Genomic DNA, 1,081 nt, shown 5'->3' with positions numbered 1-1,081 from the left:
AATTTTTTAACTTTAAACGCAAATATCTTTAGAACTATAAGTCAGCGGCAACTATATATATATATATATATATTCGTGATCTGGAGGACGTCACCTTTCCAGTGATACCCATTTTATCTATTCTAAATCCCAGCCAATTTTTCAATTTTATGTACACTAACACATCACTTATTCATTTGCACACATTTATTTTATATAATATAGTGCAAAAATTGATTTTAGTGTACATTTAAATTATTGTTGAAATATTATTGTTTTAGAATAACAGATGAATTACAAACTGTCAAATAATCAGTGTTACCATACTAAAATCTTTTACAAACTAAAACAAAAAAATAAAATAAATTAAAAAGAAATAGTATACCCTGAATATAGGACACATAATCGTTGATAAGCAATAAAAAAAATATGTAAAAWATTTAAGCGGTCTGAAGACCGCCAATGTAAAAATGTGTTCTACGGGAGCAAAAAAAATGTATACACCCAAAAAGGAGTTCTACGCGAAAAAAATTTGGTACACCCCGGTGTTGGACCGACCAGAGTGATTTCTTTTATAGGTTGTTGATTCTCGTATTTGGGGTATAATCTGTTCACTTTATTTCATTTTGTTATTTTACAAACGATGTCGATAAGGTAACACACTGATTATTTGACACTTTGTAATTCATTTGTTCTTCTTAAATAATCATATTTCAACAATAATTTAAATGTACATTAAAAGCAATTTTTGCACAATATTATATCAAATAAATGTGTGCAAATGAATAAGTGATGTGTTAGGGTATATAAAATTGAAAAATTTAAGTGAAAAATTAATTTTAAATACCGGAAATAGGTAATACCGGAATATTTCAAAATTTCAGGCACGATTCCGATTACTTTGGCGGAGGGGTAAAAAAACCGAATTTCCATAGAAATGGGGTAGGTATGGATAGGGGAGCTTCTCCAGAGTAGGAATATACAAAAATTAGATAAAAATTACTAATATTTTTTAAAATATTCACGTTTAAAATTTCAAAAATTTGCACTACGAACACATGTTATTTCACTATGTTTCACTAATATTTTTCAAGTTTTTTTT

Source organism: Bactrocera latifrons, unplaced genomic scaffold, assembly GCF_001853355.1.
Source record: "Bactrocera latifrons isolate USDA-ARS-PBARC rearing strain unplaced genomic scaffold, ASM185335v1 scaffold_1534, whole genome shotgun sequence".
NCBI classification, from domain to species: domain Eukaryota; kingdom Metazoa; phylum Arthropoda; class Insecta; order Diptera; family Tephritidae; genus Bactrocera; species Bactrocera latifrons.
Note: the sequence above shows the minus strand (reverse complement) of the source record.